Here is a 26,217-nt window from a genome sequence, read left to right as displayed (position 1 = left end):
CTCCACTTGCAGCTGCTGGAATGGCCTTGGGTTAGCCGTAGCTCTTGTAGGAATTGTCCTTGAAAGGGCAGCTTCCGTTAGAGCTCTCTCAGCCCCACCCACCTCACAGAGTGTCTGTTGTGGGGAAAGGAGATAAAGGAGATTGTAAGTTGCTCTGAGACTCTGATTCAGAAAAAAGGGCAGGGTATAAATCTGCAGTCTTCTGTTCTTTACATTTTGGGAGGGGGGGCGCTAATGGGCAGCTCACCCAGGGCACCAAAAACTCTAGCACTGACCCTGAGTCTGACTTTTGTCTGCAAATCTGGGGTTTGCTGAACAGCAGAAGCCAATGACGGCAGGCACCCTGAGCTGGCGACTGTGTGGGTCCAGACATGGCTCCGATCCCGGACTGGCAGTGCCAAGCAAAGCACTAATCCGATTTCAAAGAAATACTTCCTGCAACTGGAAGGGGTGGGGGGGGGGAAGCATGTTCTTTGAAATGGCTTCCGCGATGCATCTCTTAGACAGAAGCCAAATGTGCTGTATGTTGGCAAGAAAAAGAGAGAGAGAGAGATGAAGTCCTAATGACTTTTGGAGTTTGTGCTGAAATTACATTTTTGGCGCTGCGAAATCCCTCTGCGTGCTGCGAAGGGATAGCTAATGCAATCTCCATCAGACGCAAGCAAGCCATGCAGCTTCCTGGCACTCGGAATCAATAAGGCCTGCAGCGAATGGCTCTGAGTGATTTTAGGATCGAGGCGTGTCTCTGCTTTTCGTAAGCCCCCCCCCCCCCCCGATCCATTTGGAAAGGCATTAGTTCATTAGAGGGCTCTTGGAGGAGGCGATCGGCCCATTTGGTCTTAGCCCGCCAGCATCTAGAAAACAAGAGAACCAGAACGCTTTCGGAGCTGGGAAGTACAGAGAGATCAATCATTCTTCCTTCAGTGAGGCAGGTGTCAGAGTAGCCGTCACACAAGAGAAACAGGGAAATTTGCCCAGCGTTCAATGTATGCTGCAGAACTCCAAGCATTCTGGGCAATATCAAATGTGGTTTTTGCTAAGTAGGTCCTGTTAGCATTTATCAAGCATCACCAAATGGGTTGCAGCTTGACACAAGTTGTCTGCCTTTGGGATGCTCCCATATTTTGTGAGCAGGATTTTGTGAGGCAGTTTGGTGTAGTGGTTAAGTGTGCAGATACACACACACACCTGCATTCTGTATCATGTCTAACATTCCATGCTTGTTATAGGTTTATGTATTCTGCATCCTGCCACTCTCTTTATTAGATCGCTGCTCCTATTGACTGCATTGAATTACGCTGCGTCATTCGCTTGCAGTCTCAGCAAGAAAGACGGTCCATAAATACAGTAACTAAAGAAATCATGCTAATGTATTGCTTTCCAAATAAAGTGGGAAACGACTTTTACAGGCAAAATTCTACCACAGAGAAGACGGCCTAACCAGTTCAGTTGACACCAAGGAGAAGCCAAGTTGAAAATGGGGTGATCAAAAGAAGAAGAAAAAGAAAGAAGAAAAAGAAGACTGCAGATTTATATCCCACCCTTCTATCTGAATCAGAGTCTCAGAGCGGCTCACAATCTCCTTTACCTCCCCACCCCCCACAACAGACACGCTGTGAGGTAGGTGGGGCTGAGAGAGCTCTTACAGCAGCTGCCCTTTCAAGGACAACCTCTGCCAGAGCTATGGCTAACCCAAGGCCATTCCAGCAGCTGCAAGCAGAGGAGTGGGGAATCAAACCCGGTTCTCCCTGATGAGAGTTTGCACACTTAACCACTACACCAAACTGGAACAGGGGCCACAGGGGGTGTGGGCGAGAAGTATGTGTGAATTTCCTGCATTGTGCAGGGGGTTGGACTAGATGACCCTGGTGGTTCCTTCCAACTATGATTCTATGATACGTGGACTGTGAATAGCTTACCTTCCCCTCTCCTGCAGCAGCCCCAGATGAATCCCAAAATACCATCCCATGATTAGTGGGGGGGGTTTTTTGGGGGGGGGGGCTTTTGGGTTGTATATATAGTATATGTATAAACAGCTTTTTTTGAGCAGGAAAGCACAGGAACACAGTTCCAGCTGGCTTGATATCAGGTTAATATGCAAATTAGTCCCTGATGAGCTTTTTCTACAAAAAAAGCCCTGAGTACAGGGGTGGAATTCTAGCAGGAGCTCTTTTGCATATTAGGCCACACCCCCTGATGTAGCCAATCGTCCAAGAGCTTTCAAGGCTCTTTTTTGTAAGCTCTTGGAGGATTGGCTACATCAGGGGAGTGTGGCCTGATATGCAAAGGAGCTCCTGCTAGAATTCCACCACTGCCTGAGTACATGTGTAAATGATGTATATTGTGCATATAAATTGCATGAAATACATGAATAATCAATGCTAGTAATGAAAGTGAGCAGACGGAAATTATTCATAAGGACAAATAGGGAAAAGAGAAAGGATACAGAACAGGGCATATTTGTCCTTCCCAAAAGAAGATGTGCGGAAGGCAGAGCTGAAATGAATTAGCTTCCCCGGTACCCTCCTCAGATAATTCTGATATTGAATATTTAGTGAGTATTTTACATTTGACAGCATAATTTTGTCACCCAGTGACCTGCTATACTTGGATTTCAACAGCTGTGAACTGATACTTACGTGGCATCCAGGACCGGCGCTAGGGTTTCTGCGGCCCCCAGGAGAACCCTGCACCAGCACACACACACACACCCCGGCTGGCCAGACACTCCTCCCCCAGCCCTCTGCCTCTTCAGAGGGAGTTGGCTGGGCAGCAGCCACCCGCGTGCTTTTCCTGGTGTTCCGAATTGGAACGCAGGAGAAAGCACGTGGGCGGCCATTGCCCAGCAAACTCCCTCTGAAGTGAGCTCCCTTGGCACGAGCAGGGATGGTAGGCTTCCCAACCCCAGATCCCAGTGGGGGATCCCCCATTTTTACAGACTTCCTCCCCCCCGCCAGCTAGCCGGTGGGGGAAGCCCCACCCCCACAATCACCATGTATCTCTAGAGCTCCGGCAGGTTTAGAAACCTGCAAACAGGTCCATTTTTAAAATGTGTGCCTTTAAAGCTGAGCAGGGAGCAGGAAACAGGAAGCGCTTCATGGGAAAGGGTCAGTAACAGTTTCGTCAGAGAACAGCCCCTCCCTTTGTTTTGCTTTCATTTTCAGAGCAAGTAAAGTTGTGCACGAACCAGACCCAGTCAATGTTTGTGTGTGTGAGAGAGGGAGGGGGCAGAGGATTCTCTGGTTTGGAGGCCCTCCCCCCCTCCCCCGCTTTAGAAAGCAGTGGTGGGGGGGAAGGAAATGACTATTGGGCACACTATTATTCCCTATGGAGAACGATTCCCATAGGGAATAATGGGGAATTGATCTGCAGGTACCAGGGGCTCTGGGGGGGGGCTGGTTTTTGAGGTAGAGGCACCAGATTTCAGTATAGCATCTAGTGCCTCTCCCCAAAATACCCCCCAGGTTTCGAAACGATTGGACCAGGAGGTCCAATTTTATGAGCCCCAAAAGAAGGTGCCCCTATACTTCATTATTTCCTATGGAATGAAGAAGTATTGGATTTATATCCCGCCCTCCACTCTGAGTCAGAGTCTCAGAGCGGCTCACAATCTCCTTTACCTTCCTCCCCCACAACAGACACCCTGTGAGGTGGGTGGGGCTGGAGAGGGCTCTCACAGCAGCTGCCCTTTCAAGGACAACCTCTGCCAGAGCTGCGGCTGACCCAAGGCCATTCCAGCAGGTGCAAGTGGAGGAGTGGGGAATCAAATCCGGTTTTCCCAGAGTCCGCACACTTAACCATTACACCAAACTGGAAGGCGTTTTAAAAGGTGTGCTGTCCTTTTAAATGTGACGGCCAGAACTCCCTTGCAGTTCAATTATGCTTGTCACACCCTTGTTCCTGGCTCCACCCCCAATGTCTCCTGGCTCCACCCCCAAAGTCCCCAGATATTTCTTGAATTGGACTTGGCAACCCTAGGGGACGGGGCATCTGCCCCAGGCTTGGTTGGCGCTCCAGGCCTGCCTTGGTGACTCCCACGCACTGGCTCTGGTGGCATTGGAATGATTAGTAGTTGAGCATGCAATGGTAGATGGTATGCAATGGCATTCATTCTTTGATAGTATTTGACAACATGCAGTGCTGTTTATTTCTGGGATGGCCCAGGCTAGCCAGAAGCTAAGCAAGGTGAACCCCGATGAGCAGGGGTCATTTTGTAGAAAAAGAGGTGCCGGAGCATATTTGCATAACTCATTTGCATAGGCCACACACCCCTGACATCACCGGAAGGCGTACAAATTTATATCAGCTCAGCATCTACCTTCAAATGCTTCTTGGATTAGAATTGTCTGAATCAAGCCTGACTCCCATTGTTCTTTTAAAATGGCTTCTTGCTATGTGGCCACAGTGGCATGAGGAAGATTTCCATCTGTCTGCTTTTATATATTTGGTTATTTTGGTGATTTCCCATTTTTTTTGTGGGGCGAAATATTTGAAATTTGTCAGATTTTAGAGTTCAGCAAAATTCTCACAGGGGGTTTGAACAATGGAGCCCAGAAGCAAGTATTGGGAGGAGGGGGGGAGGGTAAGAAAGAAAGTGTCTCTTTTACATGTGGCTTTTACACACATGTTGTGTGGCTCTTGAAGGCCCACCCCACCCCATAGGCTGGCTTGGAGAAGGCCTTTGTCTCTTTAAATCACTTCTTCAAGCCAAGCCAGCTGGTAGCTTGGATAATGCATTTAAAGTTATAGTCACTTTCTTTCCACCTCTCCCTCCCTCCCTCCCTCCCATCCATTTTCCTTCCTTCCCTCAAACATCTGACATTCATGTCTTTCAGCTCTCAAACATCTGACATTTATTCTATGTGGCTCAGGTTAAGCAAGTTTGGCCACCCCTGGTCTGAAGCAATAGAATAGTTAGAGTCCAGTGACACCTTTAAGACCAAAACAATTTTATTCAGGTTGTGATCTTTCATGTGCATGACGTGTGCATACACACAAAAGCTCACACCCTGAATAAAACTGTTTTGGTCGTAAAGCTGCCACTGGACTCTAGCTTTATTCTATCTTTATTGTGTCTGTTGTGTGTTTTAGCTTGCTCTTATTGCATTCCTTTCTACTTCTGTAATTCCAGGAATGCACAGGAACACAGTTCCGGCGGGCTTGGTATCAGGGGGTGTGGCCTAATATGCAAATGAGTTCCTGCTGGGCTTTTTCTTTTAAAAAAGTTCTGTGTAATTCCATTTCCTGTTTCATTTGGCATATCACATCTGATACTTTTTTTTTTTTGCATTGTTTCTGATTTTTTGTGATCTTAGTCCTGCTACGTTACTTATTTAATGTCTCATGTTATGTGACTGAATTTTTTACACTCCGAGTGTCAGTGAAAAAGCCAGGCTATGACTGAAGGAAATAAATAATAAAATGTGTATTTACTTATTTACTAGCTTCACAGTGTTCTCAAAGCAGTTCACGGTACAACATAAAATAAAAAACCCCACATAAACATATTGTGTTACTGTTGATATTCATATTTAATTCAGTTTTGTTTATGGATAACAGGTCATTGCAAACAAACCGAATTTGCCATGTGTTTCCATCCCATTTATTAACACCCTCTTTTACAACCTTGTTTTATAAGTTGTTGCTTGTTTATATCTTTTTTACCTTCTAACTTGCCTTCATTCTGGATCAGACCCATAGCCACTGGGGGCCCAGGAGGGGAACAGCCTCTCCACCCAACACCCCCTCCTCCTGTATGGCCCTTCCTTTCCCTGCCGCTCATTCCCCCGTTTTCGTGCTGCTGCTCTTCCTGGGCTCTTCCCATCCCGTTCCTGCCTCCCCCACTCTCCCCGCAGCCCCGTTTTCACCGCTGCTGCTCTCCCCGAGCTCTTCTCTGCCTCTCTCGCTCTCCCCACAGCCCTGTTTTCACTGCTGTTGCTCTCCCCGGGCTCTTTCCTGCCTCTCTTGCTCTCCCCACGGCCTCGTTCTCGCCACTGCCACTCTCCCCGGGCTCTTCCCTGCCTCCCCCACTCTCCCTGGAGCCCCATTTTCGCCGCTGCCACTCTCCCTAGGCTCTTCCCACCCCCAAGAGTGTGAGTGAGCGAGCTGGGGCCCAGTGGCTGGCCGCTGGAAGAAGCAGCCAAGCCTCCATGGCCCCCCACCCAACATTTTATGCCTTGGGGCCCCCCACCCCAAAATTTCTGGCTACGGGGCTGGACTGGATAGTTCTCAGGTCCCTTCTGTGTTAATGATGATGATGAGATGGCAATCAAAGCCACAAAGAAGACTTACTTTACGACCAAGATTGTGTCTGCAAATTCGCACCTGGCACAATTGTTTAGGACGATTTGGAATCTTAAAACACTGCTGCAAGGCAGGCCAAATGTGAGGGAATTAGAGATAAGCTGTGAGGCTTCTGCAAAATTTTTTGCAGATAAGATCATGTCGCTCCGCCACGACCTCTCCGCCACATTGGATACAGTATGTGAACTCAAGGCCCCGTGCCTGTTTTCTGGCCCAGTTCTGGATCGCTTCGACACCCTCAGCTTGGAGGAAGTTGACAGAATCCTCTCTACTGTATGCCCAACAACTTGTGATCTGGACCCTTGCCCCTCCTGGCTAATTAAAGCTTGCCAGAGGGAGCTTAGGTGTCCTATTGGGACATAGTAAATAGATCCCTCTTGGAGGGACTTTTTCCAACGCCTCTTAAAGAGGCTGTGGTCCGCCCTCTCCTGAAAAAGGTTACATCAGATCCGGCCGAATTGGCACATTACCGGCCGGTCTCAAATTTGCCCTTTTTGAGCAAAATTATTGAGAGGGCAGTAGTGTTACAGTTGGAGAGTTTTCTGGATGACGCTCCTGTCCTTGATCCTCACCAGTCCGGCTTTCACCCGGGTCATGGGACGGAGACAGTGCTGGTCGCCCTGGTGGATGACCTCCAGCGGCATCTGGATCGAGGCGGTTTGGCAGTGCTGATGTTGTTAGACCTATCGGTTGCGTTTGATATGGTTGACCGTCAGTTACTGACCCGCTGCCTCGCCGACGCTGGGATTCAGTGGCTGGCCTTGTGATGGCTTTCCTCTTTCCTTGACGGTCGGGAACAAAGGGTGGCAATTGGGGGAGAGCTGTCCCAGAGGCATCCACTTAATTGTTGGGTGCCACAGAAGGCGGTGCTCTCCCCAATGTTGTTTAACATCTACATGCGCCCCCTTGCCCAGATTGCCTGGAGGTATGGGCTGGGCTGTCACCAATATGCTGATGACACCCAGCTCTATCTACTGATGGACGGCTGGCCTGGCTGCATTCCAGAAAATCTGGACCTGGAGTTGCAAGCCATGGCAGGATGGCTCAGGCTGAGTAGGTTGAAGTTGAACCCAGCGAAGGCAGAAGTCCTTTGCCTGAGCCGTGGTGGCCTGGGAAGGGAAATCCCCCTACCAGCTTTTGATGGTATGCCATTGGAAATGGCGCGCAGTGTCAAGAGCTTGGGGATGCTATTGGAGCCTTCCTCATCAATGGAGGCCCAGGTAGCAGCCGCTGCTAAATTCGCCTTTTTTCATCTTAGGCGGGCGAGGCAGTTGGCCCCCTTCCTCGAGCGTGACGACATGGCAACAGTGATCCATGCAAGGGTCACCTGGAGGTTAGACTACTGTAATGCCCTCTACATGGGGCTGCCCCTGTGCTGAACCCAGAAACTGCAGCTAGCGCAGAACGCAGCAGCCAGGCTGATATTGGGGCTCCATAAGTGGGAGCACATACAGCTGAGGCTTCGGGAGCTGCACTGGCTGCTAATTGTGTACCGGATTCGTTACAAGGTGCTGGTTATTACCTTTAAAGCCCTATATGGCCAAGGACCTGCCTACCTTAGGGACCGTCTCTCCCCATATGTTCCCCAGAGGGTACTGAGACCTGGTTCGCAAAATCTACTGACAATCCCTGGACTGAAGGAGGCCAAACTGAAAGTTACAAGAGAAAGGGCCTTTTCGATCACAGCTCCCCACTGGTGGAACCAATTACCAGAAGAGGTGCAGGCCCTGCGGAACCTTGCCCAGTTCCGCAGGGCCTGCAAGACTACTCGGAGAGCCAGTTTGGTGTAGTGGTTAAGTGTGCAGACTCTTATCTGGGAGAACCGGGTTTGATTCCCCACTCCTCCACTTGCACCTGCTGGCATGGCCTTGGGTCAGCCATAGCTCTGGCAGAGGTTGTCCTTGAAAGGGCAGCTGCTGTGAGAGCCCTCTCAGCCCCATCCACCTCACAGGGTGTCTGTTGTGGGGGAGGAAGGTAAAGGAGATTGTGAGCCGCACTGAGACTCTTCGGAGTGGAGGGCGGGATATAAATCCAATATCTTCATCTACCTCACAGGGTGTCTGTTGTGGGGGAGGGGAAGGTAAAGGAGATTGTGAGCCGCTCTGAGACTCTTCGGAGTGGAGGGCGGGATATAAATCCAATATCTTCTTCTTCTTCTTCTTCTTCTTCTTCTTCTTCTTCTTCTTCTTCCCCTCTTTCAGCTGGCTTTTTCTTAATGTGGAATCTATTGTACCATCGTCACATAAAATTGTAAGATGAGTAACATCGAGACTGTAGCACCAAACTAATTTGCTGGAACTGAATTTGATGGTTTTAATTAGATGGTTTTAATGTAATAGTATATATAAGTGAATTTAAAAATGTAATATGTTGTGTAAACAGTGTGTTTTTATTATTGTAATGTTTGTATTTTATATTATGCTATGTGAGCCGCCCTGAGCCTGCTTTGGCGAGGAGGGCGGGATAGAAATTAAATATTATTATTATTATTATTTGATATTGGATTTATATCCCACCCTCCACTCCAAATCTCAGAGTCTCAGAGCGGCTCACAATCTCCTTTATCTTCCTCCCCCACAACAGATGGAGGTGGGTGGGGCTGAGAGAGCTCTCACAGCAGCTGCCCTTTCAAGGACAACTCCTGCAATAGCTATGGCTAACCCAAGGCCATCCCAGCAGGTGCAAGTGGAGGAGGGGGGGAATCAAACCCAGTTCTCCCGGATAAAAGTCCGCAGACTTAACCACTACACCAAACTGGCTCTAAGAGAAACTAAACACATCAGTACCATTTTCAACAGCAGCACTTGCGTTCAGAGTCATGTCTAATTTGGTCTCTGCTGCTAGTGCTACAGCAACGTGATAAGTACATTCTCTTCCAGCTTCTAGATAAACTGTGTAAAGGAAAAGCAAAATAAAACACGTATTATTGTTGTACTGGGAAAAAAAAAACCCTAATGAAATTCTCCCTTCTGAGCAACATTTAAAAGTTCCGGAACCTCCATGTCTGTTGGCATTTGATAAATCAACAGGTACACAGATCAGATCAATTCCCTATGCCTGCTGCAGCAGCCGGTAATAGAAAAAGACTTTTAGGGCACTAATGTTAGAATGGGAGATTAAAAGTGGAGATACCAATTTGAGGAAGCATTAAAAGAGGGGGTTTACTACAGCTCCCTTCTGTCATAGAGAGCCAGTTTTGTGTAGTGGTTAAGTGTGTGGACTCTTATCTGGGAGAACCGGGTTTGATTCCGCACTTCTCCACTTGCACCTCCTGGAATGGCCTTGGGTCAGCCATAGCTCTTGCAGGAGTTGTCCTTGAAAGGGCAGCTGCTGTGAGAGCTCTCTCAGCCCCACCCATCTCACAGGGTGTCTGTTGTAGAAGAGGAAGGTAAAAGAGATTGTGAGCTGCTCTGAGATTCGGAGTGGAGGGCGGGATATAAATACAATATCTTCTTCTTCTTCATAATGTGAAGACCCTCAGTATGAGACCCTCAGTTTAGTCCTTTTAGCTTCTAGGGAGAATTCAGGCTTGATTTGATCTAGAGCCCACTGGAATAGGGACGTCATCCTGCTTTTTGGCAAGCAGACTGCCACCATGGCTATTGCAGGAGTTGTCCTTGAAGGGGCAACTTCTGTGAGAATTATTTATTTGTTTATTTTAGTACATTTCTATTCCGCCCATTCCCCATAGGGCTCAGGGCGGAGTACAACATATAACAAAACAATAAAATACAATAAAAACATTTTAAAAACAGACAACTCAACAGCACTCAGATTACCATGACATCACATATTGCCCAGCCTAGCCATCTCACATCACTATATCTCATAGGGATGGCAGTTTTTATTCCAGTTTCTAGCACAGATGACAGTGCTGGCCGGGGAGGCCAACCAGATCAAGAATAGACGCCCGCAGCGTCGACTAAAAGCCTGGCGGAACAGCTCCGTTTTACAGGCCCTATGGAAGGCTAATAAGCCAGGTAGGGCCCGGATCTCTGTAGGGAGCTGATTCCACCAGGTTGGGGCCAGGACTGAAAAAGCCCGGGCCCTCGTTGAGGTGAGGTGGGCGTCTCTTGGGTCGGGGATGGCCAACAGATGTTGGGAGGCTGAACGTAATGACCTCCTGGCAGGGCTCTTTTTCTAGCAGGAGCTCCTCTGCATATTAGGCCACGCCCCCCTGATGTAGCCAATCCTCCTGGAGCTTCCAGTAGGCCCTGTACTAATAGCCCTCTAACAAAGTTCAGTGATGCCACCAACGAGCCCAGCACAGAAACGGAGAATCTGCAAACTATTGTTATGACGAACCATTATGCCTATTCTACACGGTGCCTCTTCCCAACAATGCACGTGGCAATTTGCGAAAATTGAATCAAACAGCCCCCCTGCCGAAATGTGCTTCCTGAAATCCAAACAAAGTGGGGGGGGGAGGAATTGGGAAGGAGAGGAGGCAAAGAATAAAACATGAACGCGAGCCAATGCAAATATGCACCCAAAAGAAAAACTTCCTAATAACTATGATCATCCCAAATTAAAATATGGGGCAGCTGGAAACAGAAACAATCCATGGTGTTCAGGTGCCCTGGAAGCAAAGAAGAATACGGCTGCCTATCAGTTTGCCATGTTTATTTTCAGTTTCTGGAGGTTGGTGGGGTTTATTATTATTATTATGCAGCAGTATATTTTATTTCTGTCAGAGAACAGGCGGATTTGATTTTGTCGGTTGGACCATTCAACAGGGCTGTTCCAGCAGCTGTTTCTCTTATGTGGTCTACTATGGTGTCTCCCCTCCAAAGCTGCCAGTTCTTGCAGGAAAACCCATCATTGAGAGATCAGCTATAATTCCAGGAGATCTCCAGGCCCCACTTGAGAGCCAGTTTGGTGTAGTGGTTCAGTGTGCAGACTCTTATCCGGGAGAACCGGGTTTGTTTCCAACTGCTCCACTTGCAGCTGCTGGAATGGCCTTGGGTCAGGCATAGCTCTCACAGAGGTTGTACTTGAAAGGGCAGCTTCTGTCAGAGCTCTCTCAGCCCCACCCATCTCACAGGGTGTCTGTTGTGGGGGAGGAAGGGAAAGGAGATTGTGAGTCACTCTGAGACTCTGAAATTTGGAGTGGAGGGTGGAATATAAATCCAATATCTTCTTCTTCTTCTTCTTGATGGCTAATTAATGACAATCATGATATATTTATGAAAGGCTGAGGAAATTTCCCAGGTCATAAGTATTAAGACATTTCTGGGTGTTCACTAGGGCTGCCAAGTCCAAATCGAGAAATATCTGGGGACCTTCGGGGTGGAGCCAGGAGCAAGGGTGTGACAAGCGCAATTGAACTACAAAGGGAGTTCTGGCCATCACATGAGCACACACCTATAAAATGCTTTCCCTCCATTGGAAATAAAGAAGGATAGGGGCACCTTCTTTGGGGGCTCATAGAATTGGACGCTCTGGTCCAATCTTTTGGAAACTTGGGGGGGTGTTTTGAGGAGATGCCCCAGATGCTATGCTGCAAATTTGGTGCCTCTACCTCAAAAAACAGCCCCCCCCTGAGCCCCAGATACCCGTGGATCAATTCTCCATTATACCCTATGGGTAATGGTCTCCATAGGGAATAACGGAGTGCCCAGCAGCCATTTCCTCCTCCCCCCCCCCGGCCTTCTGATGACCCTGAAGCATGGGGAGGGCCTGCGAACCGGGGGATCCCCTGCTCCCACCTGGAGATTTGGTAAACACAAGTGAGACTCACGGATGAAGGTGGAAGGAGATCAAAAGCAAGACTTCTGTGTAAAACATCAAATTAGCAAAATATCTAGTTTCCTTATTAATGCAACTATAGAACATAGAAAACCAACAAAACAAAGCAGTAAACTGGAAGAGGACGCAGCCTACTAAATAGTCCATAAGTAGTCCAACAGGTAAGTCCTTTCCTTTCCCCTTGGAGGTCTGACATTCATGTTCCCAGTGTGCTTAAATGAGGTGGACTGCAAACCATGAAGGCAGCATCAATCCATCTGGAAGATTCTCTGGTGTGAAATAATGAAATGAAAGCCCTCTTATGCAAGCTCAAGCTGAACGCTATGGTACCGTGGAGTTTCCCTCCCAAATTGCTAGAGCGTCCAGGAAAACCATAGAGTTTTCCTGGACGCTCCTAGAGCAGTTGGCATGTGACATCACTGGTGTGATGATATCACTTGCATTTTCATGCCGGCGACGTCAGGAGGGGATCCTCCTGCCAGCCCAATGCGAGCTGGCAGATTGGGGACCTCCCGAGCGGGAGAACCCCCGCCTGGCCGGGAGCTTGGGAGCCATAGCTGGCAACCCTAAATGATATGCAAATGTGAAGTTCCATTGGAGAACATTTTGGCCTTGATGGTGACCAGTAGAGTTGTCAGCCTCCAGGAGGTGGCTGGCTGGAGATCTCCTGGAATTACAACTGATCTCCGGACGACAGAGATCCGTTCCCCTGGAGAAAATGGCTGCTTTGGAAGGTGGATTCTATAGCAGGCCTTATTTTGGGCAGGAGCTCACAGGAGTGGAGCTCCAGAACCTCTAAATTTTATTGTGCTCTTGCTTCTGGACTCCATCGTTCAAACCCTGTGTGAGAATTCTGCCAAACTTGAAGATTTGATAAACTTTCTAATATCCCCTCTCCCTCCCCAAAACAGGAAAAGAACCCAAACATATAAAAACAAACAGATGGAAATCTTCTTCATGCCACTGTGGCCACATAGGAGAAAGTCATTTAAAAAGTATGATGGGAGTAGATTTTTATTTTAAAAGGTAAAGGTAGTCCACTGTGCAAGCACCAGTCATTTCCGACTCTGGGGTGACGTTGCTTTCATAACATTTTCACGGCAGACTTTTTATGGGGTGGTTTGCCTTTGCCTTCCCCCGTCATCTACGCTTTCCACTCCAGCAAGCTGGGTCCTCATTTGACTGACCTCGGAAGGATGGAAGGCTGAGTCAACCTTGAACTGGCTAATTGAACCCAGCTTCCGCGGGGATTGAACTCGGGTCGTGAGCAGAGGACTCCGACTACAGTACTGCAGCTTTACCACTCTGCGCCATGGGGCTCAGACCATGATAATCCGAGAAGCATTTTAAGGTAGATGCTGAGCTGATATAATTTAGTCCACCTTTTGATGATGTCAGGGCTGTGTGGCATATGCAAATGAGCTATGCAAATGAGCTGTGCTAATGAGCTCCAGCACCTCTTTTTGTATGAAATGTCCCCTGCTCTATAGCAGGGGTGGCCAACAGTAGCTCCCAGTTTTTTTTTTTTGCCTACAACTCCCATCAGCCCTAGCTAGCATGACCAATGGCTGGGGCTGATGGGAGTTGTAGGCAAAAAAAAAAAACACCTGGCGAGCCCCTGCTCTATAGCATTACACCCTTCTGAGATCCCTGCGCTCCCCAAGCTCCACCCCCCAAAACCTCCAGAAATTAAACCAGCCTGTCAGGGTTACTAGCTCCAGGTTGGAAAATACCTGGATATTTGAAGGGTGGAGCCTCAGAAGACTGGGGTTTGGGGAGGGGAACTAATGGGGTGCAATGCCATAGAGTCCACCTTCCAAGGTGACCATTTTCTCTAGGGATACACCTGGAGATCAATTTTAAACCTAGGAAGTCTCCAGCCACTACCAGGCAGTTGGCAACCCTACAGCCATTAGAGGAGGAGGAGGAAGAGGAGAAAGAGGAGAAGAAGATGATATTTGATTTATATCCCACCCTATACTCTGAATTTCAGAGTCTCAGAGCGGTCACAATCTCCTTTACCTTCCCCCTCCCCACAACAGACACTCTGTGAGGTGGGTGGGGCTGAGAGAGCTTTCCCAGAAGCTGCCCTTTCAAGGACAACTCCTGCAAGAGCTATGGCTGACCCAAGGCCATTCCAGCAGCTGCAAGTGGAGGAGTGGGGAATCAAACCCGATTCTCCCAGATAACCGCACTTAACCACTACACTGCACCAAAGAGGCTGTACCACAGGAAGGGACCTGGAATCTTACATCTCATTTTTGTTACATTGATTTAGAATTTGCAGGGGAGGGCGACAAAGCCGCCTTCCGGATCCTGAAAGGTTCTTTGAAACTATCGCTCCTCCCTTTCATCTCCTGTGCCCAAGACAACTGGACCACAGCAGCTTTGTGGAGGAATGACAGTGGACGTGTGTGCGGGAACACCCTGAAGCCATTCAGGGCCACTGTCCCACTCAACCTCGGGGCTCCTTCCTTAGAAAGTTCCTGTCAGGCTCAATGGGGGCTGAAAGGAAGGACTTGCTGGAGGCCAGCTTGTGAATAGGGCCTGTCAAGTGTGCCGTGATTGAGGTACAGGCGACGGGAGGGGAGGGGTGGCCGAGGTGACACAGCAACCCGGGGTCAGCCCAGAGGAGCATCTGTCGAGGCACAAGCCATATGGAGCCTTTTCTCCAGCCTAGGGAGGCACGAGCTTCTCTTTACCTTCTGCCTTCCTCCCCATTGTGTGGGGGAAATGTGGGGGCCCCCGAGAGGGGACAGCTGCCGCCTCAAAGGCCTTTACGGGCTCCCTGCAAGCAAGGATGCATAAAAGGGCATAATTGTCCACACACACCCTTCCTGCGAGCTCTGCCTGAACTATTGGGTTATCATTGAGCTACTCAACGCGTGGGGAGAGACTTAGCTCATGAACCACACCCCAAAATAAGCTTCATGCTCAATGCACAGTTCCCAAAAGGGAGTGACACTGGGGCTTAGGGCTATACAGGATCCTTCCCATCCTTGTCTCATAGGGAGCCTCTTGGTGTAGTGGTTGAGTGCGCGGACTCTTATCTGGGAGAATCGAGTTTGATTCCCCACTCCTCCACTTGCAGCTGCTCAAATGGCCTTGGGTCAGCCATAGCTCTCGCGCAGTGCCGGATTAAACCCCGTGGAGGCCCCTAGGCAGTCAAAATCAATGCCAGCAGCAGACGCACCAGGTAAGTTGGGCGAAAAGTGGCTCAGTTGCTGGCCACTCGTGCAGGTTGGGAGGGTTGCAAGCAGGGGGAAAAGTGGGGTGGGGAGCCAGTATGGGGCCCCTAAAATTGTGGGGGCCCATAGGCCTGTGCCTACCTGGCCTAATTGTTAATCCGGCCCTGCTCTCGCAGGAGTTGTCCTTGAAAGGGCAGCTGCTGTGAGAGCTCTCTCAGCCCCACCCACCTCACAGGGTGTCTGTTGTGGGGGGAGAAGATATGGGAGATTGTAAGCTGCTCTGAGTCTCTGATTTAGAGAGAAGGGTGGGATATACATCTGCAGTCTTCTTCTTCTCGATGGTCACAGTGGAGTTGCCAGGTCTGACTCAAGAAATATCTGGGTGACTTTGGGGGTGGAGCCAGGAGCAAGAATGTGACAAGCATGACTGAACTCTGAAGAGAGTTCTGGCCAACACATTTAAAGGGACTGCATGCCTTTTAAATGCATTTCCCTCCTTTGGAAATAATGAAGGATAGGGGCACCTTATTTGGGGGCTCACAGAATTGAACCCCCTGGTCCAATCATTTTGAAACGTGGAGGGTGTTTTGAGGAGAGGCATTGGATTCTATGCTGAAAGTTTGGTGTCTCTATCTCAAAAAACACCCCCCCCCAGAGCCGCAGATACCCACAGATCAATTCTCCATTATACCCTATGGGAATTGATCTCTATATGATATAATGGGGTGCCTGGCAGACATTTCCCTCCCCTCCCCTGCTTTCTGATAACCGTGGAATGGGGGGAGGGTCTCCAAACTGGGGGATCCCTCTGCCTTCAACTGAGGATGGGCAACCCTAGGTCACAGCAACTCTGCGCCATGATGTCTGCAATATCATCACCTCACAAATTGAGTTGCCAGGCAGCCCCTATAAGAGACCCCTAGAGAAACCATAGAGTTTTTGGTAATTCCTAGAGCCACCCTATGTCACTTCCATGTTTATATCACAAGTAATGCCACACACCACAGGACATGGCAGAATGTTTTTTTTAAAATTCTCCTGCTGTTGCTGAGAGCGGTGGTTGGCAACAGGAGTTTGTGCAGATATTCTACCACCAGGGATTTTTTTGTAGCAGGAACTCCTTTGCATATTAGGCCACACCCCTCTTATGTAGCCAATCCTTCAAGAGCTTACAGGCTCTTCTTACAGGGCCCACTGTAAGCTCTTGGAGGATTGGCTACATCAGGGGGTGTGGCCTAACACGCAAAGGAGTTCCTGCTACAAAAAAAAGCCTTGTCTACCACTGAGCCACTTCCTAGCTGCCTATACTGAATCTGACCATAGGACAATCAAGGTCAGAATATTGTCTACTCAGAACGGTAGCAGCTTTCCAGTCTGAGGCTGAGGTCTTTAACATCACCTTCTATCTGATCCATTTAATTTGAGATGCCAGGGATTGAACCTGGGACCTTCTGCATGCCGGAGTGTTGGACTGGATGAGCCACTGGCGATCTTGAATGTGGCCTCCCCGCAGACGCTCATGAGCATGTCTCTCTTACAGCTGTCGCCCGATATCATGTTTGCTCGAAGGTAGCAATCGACCCGCTCTGTGTAGGTCTCCCACCTCTCCAGTTTAGCGGGGTTGAACTCTTCGAGATGACCCATCGTTCCACCCGGGTTAGCCATGGTGGCTGCGGTGGCAGGTGCTTCCGTCTCCCTAGACGGTGTGCCTTCCTCGTCTCTGGCCAGGTCCGCAAAGTCCCTCTTTGGGAGTTACCTGGCTAGCATTCCACCTTTGTCGCTACTGTAATGTACTGAGTGACGAGACGTGGTGAAGGCAACATGCTTTATTCGGTGGTACATTACAAGAGAGAGAACATGCGGGCCGGGTCCCGCTTATATACACTCCCCGGAACAACCCCCAGTCTGGCCAGTCCAATCCTGGCCAGTTAAACTTCCTGCCACAGATCTTGATTGGCGGGCTACATCCGGGGACCAGTGGGTTTCCACTGGTCGCCTCTGTAGCGTTCACTGTACTGTACATTACTTTTCCTTACAAGACATAACAGAACATATGAAGCTGCCTTCTACTGAATCAGACCCTCAGTCCATCAAAGTCAGTATTGCCTACTCAGACCGGCAGCGACTCTCCAGGGTCTCAAGCTGAGGTTTTTTACGAATACTTGCCTGGACCCTTTTTAGTTTGAGATGGCAGGGATTGAACCTGGGACCTTCTGCTTACCAAGCGGATGCTCTGCCACTGAGCCACCATCCGGCCACTCTCTTATGTTCTTCTGCATGCTATGTAACTTGATCAATGAACATACTGGTGGATGGAAGTCCTATTGGCCATCCTCCCATGGCTGTTGCGAGGATTAATCAGATAAATGAACACGTTTTTGCACAGGGAAGTGAGAGGTACATAACAAAGAATAATGATGCTAATATTTTACTGGCTTGCTGGGACGGAGGGATTAACGATAACGAGTGGAACGAGACAACCCCCCCCTCCCCTTTTTAGAATATATGCAAGGTTTTGAAATATGGTTTATTTAAAGATGTGGGGGAGAGAAGTAGTAATCCAGAACTAATTACACAGCTGTTGAAAAGCCCAGTAAATATGTGTTACTCAGGGACATATAATACCTTTGATGTAGTTGTAATCCGACAGAAGTTATTATAGGTTTCCACAGCTGCGAAGCATTCCGGTTTCGTGTGGATCTCTCTCTCTCTCTTTCCTTTCACTCCGTGGCAATTGGTAGAAGCAGGAATGAAAATTGAGCTACCAAAGCAAAAGGTGGCAGGGAGAAGATGCAGATACAGAAGAGAGAAAAGAGACAGATTCAGAAGGGCATTAACCTGTCAAACGGCTTAAGAGGGGCTTAGGAGATCAGAAAAAATCATCTCTACACAAACCAGGCCTGGCTCGATTTCAACCAGGCCTTGCCACATGAACTACACAAAGCTTGAAACCAAATGTGTGTTCCTTCGAAATGGTCCACAGAGGGACAAACGCATTGCTAGAAAAATAGCTCATGGGTCACAATGAGAGACGGGATTTTGGTTCAAGGGACATGCAGCGAGGACAAGGATTGTCTAGGAAAACAGTCCACCTGTTATCATTTGAACTCGCTGACGTTGAAGCTGGAAGGTCTTCAGGATTTGAAAACCAGGAGGGGAGGATTGGGGGGGGGGGGCAGGAACAGCTGGAACATACGGCTGTTTTCATCCCCCCAGAGCCTCTGGAATTGCAGCTGAGGGATAAAGAGATTTCGCACAAGCCCATCAGGCATTAAATGGATCATTTGCTGCATCTACCAAGCACTTAATAACACTCTCCTGTTATACCCCAGGCAGCCTGCTTCCCAAAGGCCTTCAAGGTCTTGGCAGGAAAGAATAACACCAAGGGGGGGAACTGACCTTGCTGCTAAGAGGGCTGCTTTGCCATTTGAAGCCAGTCCAATTCTTTTTATTTTTTTTTACCTCTTGGCTGGGTTTGTGTACCCATATGTGTATTTTTAACCTTTGCTTCGGTCCTTCTTCTTTCTATGTTTTTTTGTTTTTGCTGTCAATTCACAGCCAACCTACGGTGGCCCTGTAGGGTTTTCAAGGCAAGAGATGAAGAGAGAACATAAGAGAAGCCATGCTGGATCAGGCCAATGGCCATCCAGTCCAACACTCTGTGTCACACAGTGGCCAAAAAACCCAGGTGCCATCAGGAGGTCCACCAGTGGGGCCAGGACACTAGAAGCCCTCCCACTGTTGCCCCTCCCAAGCACCAAGACTACCAAGCATCACTGCCTCAGACATAAGAACGTAAGGGAAACCATGTTGGATCAGGCCAGTGGCCCATCCAGTCCAACACTCTGTGTCACACAGTGGCAAAAAAAAAAAAACCCACAGGTGCCATCAGGAGGTCCACCAGTGGGGTCAGGACACTGTTGCCCCATTGAGCACCAAAACTACAGAGCATCACTGCCCCCAGTGAGTTCCAACAATACGCTGTGGCTAATAGCCACTGATGGACCTCTGCTCCATATGTTGATCCAATCCCTTCTTGAAGCTGCCTATGCTTGTAGTCGCCGCCACGTCCTGTGGCAGTGAATTCCATGTGTTAATCACATGGCTTGCCGTTGCCTACCTCTGCATAGGAACCCTGGACTTGTCTGTTGGTCTCCTGTCCAAGGACTAACCAATGCCAACCATGCTGAGACAATGAGATCTGACAAAATTGGGCTGGCCTGAGCTATCCAGGTCAGGGAAGAGACAAACAGAGATGGTTTGCCATTGCCTGGCTCTGCAAAGCAGCCCTGGTGTTCCTTGGTGAGTATGATCCAGGGCTGACCCTGCTTAGCTGCCGAGATCTGAGGACATCAGGTTAGCCTGGGCCATCCAGATAGGGTTGCCTGGTCCGACTCAGGAAATATCTGGGGACGTTGGGAGGTGGAGCCAGGAGACTTTGGGGTGGAGTAGGCTTCCCAATCCCCAGGTCCCAGAGGGGGATCCCCCAGTTTTACAGGCTTCCCTCCTCCCCCAGCCAGCTGGCCGGCGCGGAAAGCCCCTCCCCCATAGCCATCATGCACCTCCATGAACGATTCCCATAGGGAATGATGGGGAATTGATCCGCGGGTATCAGGGGCTCTGGGGGGGGCTGCTTTTTGAGATATAGGCACCAAATTTTCAGTATAGCATCTAGTGCCTCTCCCCAAAATACCTCCCAAGTTTCAAAAAGATTGAACCAGGGGGTCCAATTCTATGAGCCCCAAAAGAAGGTGCCCCTTTCCTTTATTATTTCCTATGGAAGGGAGGCATTTTAAAAGATGTGCAGTCCCTTTAAATGTGATGGCCAGAACTCCCTTGAAGTTCAATTATGCTTGTCACACCCTTGCTTTTGGCTCCACCCCAATGCTTCCTGGCTCCACCCCCAAAGTCTCCTGGCTCCACCCCCAAAGTCCCTAGATATTTCTTGAATTGGACTTGGCAACCCTATGGTGGAGCCAGGTTGTAACAAGCATGATTGAACTCTGAAGGGAGTTCCGGCCATCACATTTAAAGGGATTGCACTCCTTTTAAATGCCTTCCCTGAAAATAATGGAGGATGGGGGCACCTTCTTTTGGGGCTCATAAAATTGGACCCCCTGGTCCAATCTTTTTGAAACTTGGGGGGTGGTTTGAAGAGAAGCACCAGATGCTATGCTGGAAATTTGGTGCCTCTACCTCAAAAAAGCCCCCCTCAAGAGCCCCATTCTCCATTGTACCCTGAAGCAGGGGGGCGGCTTCCAAACCTGGAGATCCCCCTGTCCCCAACCGAGGCTTTGGGTAACAAACAAGAGCCACATGGAAAGGCGAACTGGAGAGGAAGCCATGAAATGGATAAACTTACAAGAATTTTAAACGACTATGAGTTGGAGAGTTTTAAAATGGAGTGGGAGAAATTCAGAAGATATGTGGGAAAAGAATGGAAAATAAAAGGACATTGGGTGATTTTTGATAATAATTGAATAATGAAAATGGGCTAAAATAACTGAGTTGGTTTATATAGGTTTTGTTTACTCTCTTGTAGGATGATACGTCGTTTTCTTTTTAAAGGAAATTCTTTAAGTGATAAGGTTACCTTTTTTAATTAGTATTTTAAGTAATTGACACCGGTGGGAGTCTTGATAAGGAGGGAGGGGAGGATAAAAGTATGGGATAGTTATAGAGTGTTTTTCTTTTTATGTTATTAGTATTGGATATTATTACCATATGTTACTAAATAAAAATTGTTTTAACCTGAAAGAGAACTGGAGAGTAAGCCCAAAGCTCCATGTTCAAAAGAACCTCTTAAAAATATGCGTAGTCAAGTCACTGTGTCAATTTCTTTTAGTAAAGAATCAAAGAATCTCCAGACTCCGACATTACTTATGTTTTCACTGTTCATATAAGCACACAGTTGCTCACAGGTACACAACAAGTGGTTGAGAAACAAAGTCCAGCTTTCAACTCCTTTTCAATAGACTCTGTCCTCTTTCACCCAATACTTGGCTAACATGTAATATTTCCAATTTCACAGCCAAATTTATTCTTTATATTTAACCAAATGCAGGAGCAACAGGCAAAACCAGTTTCATGTCCTGTTTTGCCAGGTAGCCTTTTCCAGGCTTCTAAATTTTTCCATACAATATGCTCCTCCAACTTTTACAAGATGCTGCCCCTCACTCACTTGACACTTGACAGAAAACTGCAGATTTATACCCCACCCTTCTCTGAATCAGAGACTCAGAGCGGCTTACAATCTCCTATGTCTTTTTCCCCCACAACAGACACCCTGTGAGGTGGGTTGGGCTGAGAGAGCTCTCATAGAAGCTGCCCTTTCAAGGACAGCTCTGCCAGAGCTATGGCTGACCCAAGGCCATTCCAGCAGCTGCAAGTGGAGGAGTGGGGAATCAAACTCGGTTCTCCCGGATAAGAGTCCACACACTTAACCACTACACTAAACTGGCTCTCCTCTCTCAATGGGCATTTAAAAGTGTTCATCTACATTGCATACTGCTGTCACTTTTGTCTTGCTTTGCATTATCTTAAGTCATCTACACTCATTTTCTTGTACTGGCACTGAAAGTGGTTTCACCCAGAGTTGCTCCTCACTTTACAAGAGTACTTTTGAACAGGAGTTTTCTGTAGGCGGATTCAATGCTCATAAAATCAGAATCAATCCTGAGTATAAAAACAGCTGTCAGTAAAAAAAATTGGGGGGGGGGGGAGGTGGACCAATGAGGGTGCAAACAGCCAACAAAAAGATCACAACTTTTGGTCATCCCATCAAATGCAAATTGCAAATCTTGTGTAAATCTCGGTTTGCCTTGAGGCCCTGCAGGGAGAAGAAAAGAGATTTAACCCTTCAATTCCCAGTCCTTTTTTACTACCTGGAACTTGCTCCTCTCCCATTGTCTTAATACCGTTTTAAAGGAGAAAACATACTGTTTAAAAACAAATCCCCTTTTACAGCAGAAGAAGGTGCTGGTTTCAGGTCACAAAACTGAGAGGCAGATTACCCTTCCCTCCACGAGCCCTGCATGTTTCCAAGGCAAATTGAGGCTGCAGGAGCCCGCAATTGGGATTTTATGGTTGGAATAAGATGTATGATTTTTGTCTCATCTATTTCCGCCATCAGTAAAAGGCAAGCTTGAATGAATGTATTTAACGGAACCACCCTTGTCTACTGATAAGAAAGTTCCTTGCATGTCAAATTCATTTGTGGAATGCATTTACATCTTTACATATTTCCCAGGGTGTTGATATATTAACTTAAATACAATCTGGCCTTGAAATGCGTTTTGAAGGGGAGAAAGATTTCTCCACCACATGCTCCTAACCAGTGCATGCTTCTGATTCGGTTTCATCTTCAACGTTTTGAATTATGGATATTTGGAGAATGAAGTGTCTCAGTAAGAAATCCTCTCCCCAGAGGCCTGCAAATGAGTCCTTCCTCTAGGGACAGAAAAGGACCAAGGACCCAATAAAACGACTAATAATGCATAAGACCATGGTCCCGACTAGCCTGGTGCCATCTGCTCAGAATGGCAGCACCTCTCTGGGATCACAAGCATAAGTCTTTGAGATCACCAGCTACTTGATCCTTTAATTGGGACGCTTGGAATTGAAACTGGGTCTTCGTTCATGGGAAGGTGGTGCTCCGCCATTGAGCTTTAGGGAAACAAGTAGGCAGGTAGGGTTGCTAAGTCCAATTCAAGAAATATCTGGGGACTTTGCTGGTGGAGCCAGGAGACTTTGGGGGTGGAGCCAGGAGACTTTGGGGGTGGAGCCCGGAGCAAGGTTGTGACAAGCATAATTGAACTCCAAAGGGAGTTCTGGCCATCACATTTAAAAGGACCACATACCTTTTAAATGCCTTCCCTCTATTAGAAAAAATGAAGGACGGGGCACCTTCTTTTGAGGCTCATAGAATTGGACCCCCTGGTCCAAACTTTTTGAAACTTGGGGGGCGTTTTGAGGAGAGGCACAAGATGCTATGCTGAAAATTTGGTGCCTCTACCTCAAAAAAAACAGCTTCTCCCAGAGCCTCAGATATCCACAGATCAATTCTCCATTAAACCCTATGGGAATTGGCATCGATAGGGAATAATGGAGTGCTCAGCAGATTTTTCCTTCCCTTCCCCCCACTTTCTGATGACTCTGAAGTGGGGGAAGGGCCACCTGGGGATTGGCAACCCTATAGGCAGGACAGAGATGACCATGTGCCCATCCACCAGGAAGGGGATTAGATGGCTATTTGGATATCCTGAGTTGGGCCAGAAAGGTTTTGGGGTGCACACTTTAATCTGGAGAAAGGGTGCAGAGCTGTGCACATGGGAGACACATCAAATTTTAGGACTGGGCAAAGTAAAACCTTCCCAGCCAGGATAGGAAAGGTAAAAGGGTCTGGACACCCTGTCTGAAGCGCAGAAGCCAAGGACACAGGAATAAGGGGAGCAAGTGGAGAGAAGTGGCTGAGTAATAGGAAGCAGAGAGTGAGTATAAATGGGCAGTCTTCGCAGTGGAGGACGGTAAGCAGTGGGGTGCCGCAGGGCTCAGTACTGGGTCCCATGCTCTTTAACTTGTTCATAAATGATTTAGAGTTGGGAGTGAGCAGTGAAGTGGCCAAGTTTGCGGGTGACACTAAATTGTTCAGGGTGGTGAGAACCAGAGAGGATTGTGAGGAACTCCAAAGGGATCTATTGAGGCTGGGTGAGTGGGGGTCAACGTGGCAGATGCGGTTCAATGTGGCCAAGTGCAAAGTAATGCACATTGGGGCCAAGAATCCCAGCTACAAATACAAGGTGATGGGGTGTGAACTGGGAGAGACTGACCAAGAGAGAGATCTTGGAGCCATGGTAGATAATGCACTGAAAATGTCAAGACAGTGTGCGTTTGCAATAAAAAAAGGCCAACGCCATGCTGGGAATTATTAGGAAGGGAATTGAAAACAAAGCCAGTATCATAATGCCCCTGTATAAATCGATGGTGCGGTCTCATTTGGAGTACTGTGTGCAGTTCTGGTCGCCGAACCTCAAAAAGGATATTATAGCATTGGAGAAAGTCTAGAAAAGGGCAACTAGAATGATTTAAAGGGCTGGAACACTTTCCTTATCAAGAACGGTTGAAACGCTTGGGGCTCTTTAGCTTGCAGAAACATCGACTGCAGGGTGACATGATAGAGGTTTACAAGATAATGCATGGGATGGAGAAAGTAGAGAAAGAAGTACTTTTCTCCCTTTCTCACAATACAAGAACTCGTGGGCATTCGATGAAATTGCTGAGCAGAAAGGTTAAAACGGATAAAAGGAAGTACTTCTTCACCCAAAGGGTGATTAACATGTGGAATTCACTGCCACAGGAGGTGGTGGCGGCCACAAGCATGGCCACCTTCAAGAGGGGGTTAGATAAAAATATGGAGCAGCAGAGGTCCATCAGTGGCTATTAGCCACAGTGTGTGTGTGTGTGTGTGTGTGCGCGTATATATAATTTTTTTTTTTGGCCACTGTGTGACACAGAGTGTTGGACTGGATGGGCCATTGGCCTGATCTAACATGGCTTTCTCTTATGTTCTTCTTATGTTAAGTCTGTCTTAACAAGGCTAATGTTTTTGAATAAATCAAGCACCCCACACTCTTAAATTGCTGATTTATTTGCAATTGATTCCCAGTGTATTTCTGTCAGTGCAATGGATGGCATTTATCATTACATAGGTAGTAGGAGTACCCACTGTTGGTGCACGTTCAGAACTGAAGATGAAAAGACAAATGGTGCAAAGGAAAGAATCTTTTATGATTGTATAACCCAGAGCTTTTTTGTAGCAGGACCTCCTTTGCATATTAGGTCACACACCCCTGATGCAGCCAATCCTCCCAAGAGCTTACCATAGGCCCTGCACTAAGTGCCCTGTAAGCTCCAGGAGGACTGGCTACATCAGGAGTATGTGGCCTAATATGCAAAGGAGTTCTGGGTACAAAAAGCACCTTGGTATAACCCCTACACATTTCGTGTGCAGCTTTGTCAGGGGAATCTTTTAGATTTTTTAAGTTCGGTTCCCAATACAGTCTGTAGCTCAGACTATAGCATGTAAGTTTCTTTCCTTTGCATCATTTGGTCTTTTCATCTTTGTTTTGCCTTGGTACGGCCCCCTCGTCCTTTTTTTTCATCAATTATGGTGTGTTCAGAACTGAACATGCACCAATTGCTAGGGCTGATGGGAACTGTAGTTTTCTTGGTGACACAACTGAGAATTGAAACTACAATTCCTTTTAAGCTAGCAGCAATCTGGAACAGAATAATGTGCAGGAAATACAGGTCCTAGTTGGGGGGGCCTATTCTTTCATTAAGCAGTTACCTGCAACAGCAAGTTATCTTGCCCCTCCAGAAATGTGGAGAAAGAGGGGTTTATTTTCATATGTGGTGGACATGCCCAAATATCTCCCATTTTTGGTCTCAAGTCATCACTGAAATTTATTTTATTACAAGTGTCCGGATCGCACAATCCTCCAGAATTTGCCTTCTCAAACTCTGGGAGAACTTTAAGATATCTGAGCAGAAGGAGGAGTTGATATCCTTGCTGCTAACTGTGGCAAAGTTTGCAATAGCAACAAATTGGAGGTTAAATTCGCCTCCCTCGTTGGTTGTCTGGCTGAGTAAGTGCTGGGAATATTTTACCTTGGATAAAATTGCTCACAATCTGGGTGGTAGGGTGAGACTGGGTCGCAGGAAAACCCCTTTCTTCTTAAGTGGTCCCCTTTTCTAGATTATTTTGCTTGTGGTATTTTTGGACAGGACTCATCTAATTCAAGTTTATTGGTTTGGCATTAAGAAGTACCAATTGTTTATTTGGACATATATGAACATATGAAGCTGCCTTATACTGAATCAGACCCTTGGTCCATCAAAGTCAGTATTGTCTACTCAGACTGGCAGCGGCTCTCCAGTGATGCCAGGGGTGTGTGGAATATGCAAATGAGCTCTGCAA

The sequence above is a fragment of the Heteronotia binoei genome, chromosome 21, assembly GCF_032191835.1.
Source record: "Heteronotia binoei isolate CCM8104 ecotype False Entrance Well chromosome 21, APGP_CSIRO_Hbin_v1, whole genome shotgun sequence".
NCBI lineage: Eukaryota > Metazoa > Chordata > Lepidosauria > Squamata > Gekkonidae > Heteronotia > Heteronotia binoei.
Note: the sequence above shows the minus strand (reverse complement) of the source record.